Source organism: Cibotium barometz, chromosome 46, assembly GCF_041138505.1.
Source record: "Cibotium barometz isolate CiBa-2024 chromosome 46, ASM4113850v1, whole genome shotgun sequence".
In the NCBI taxonomy this organism is placed as follows: domain Eukaryota; kingdom Viridiplantae; phylum Streptophyta; class Polypodiopsida; order Cyatheales; family Cibotiaceae; genus Cibotium; species Cibotium barometz.
In genome coordinates, this window is record NC_141091.1 from 8260066 (window position 1) to 8260638 (window position 573).

Genomic DNA, 573 nt, shown 5'->3' on the forward strand with positions numbered 1-573 from the left:
GTTAGTGCCTTTCCCTAAGGAAAAGAAGTGTTGAAATATACAAGTGAATAGGATGTGTGCAGGAACAAGCCCTTAGCAAGAGGCTGTAAAAGAGAATCTGTAAATATGAGAGAACCTATGAAAAGGTGAGAAGTATCTCTACTGGGAGAGAATAAAGGGTAGCATGAGGAGATTTAGGAGATGTGGAGATATTCTAGGAGAGGTGGAGAGAATCAAGCAAAAGAGATGGAGTGAATCAAGCAAAAGAGATGGAGTGAATCAAGGAGAAATCAGTGGGATTGGATGCTTGGATGATGTAAACTCTATAAATTGAGGCATTGGCCTAATGAGAATTTGCTAGTTTTTGATTATCCATGCCTACATTAAGTTATCAATTAATTGCTCACTAATCACGTCTTAATTATTAATCTCTTTATCAATGATGTTGATTCTAGCATTTGATCCACCATAGCTCATCACATTACTGCAAATTTAACATGGTATCAGAGCCTAGCCTAGAATCCATCAAATTTATGATCCCATATCTTGCTAATTAGGATTAGTAGATGATTAAAAAATAATCATTTTTTTAGT

The 573-nt window shown here is 35.6% G+C and overlaps 1 protein-coding gene across 1 annotated transcript in view; it reads left to right on the forward strand.

The window, feature by feature from the left end:
* The window catches only part of LOC147611841 (THO complex subunit 4A-like), a 22376-nt gene that overhangs the window by 6104 nt on the left and 15699 nt on the right, over positions 1–573 (forward strand). The window lies entirely within an intron of this gene.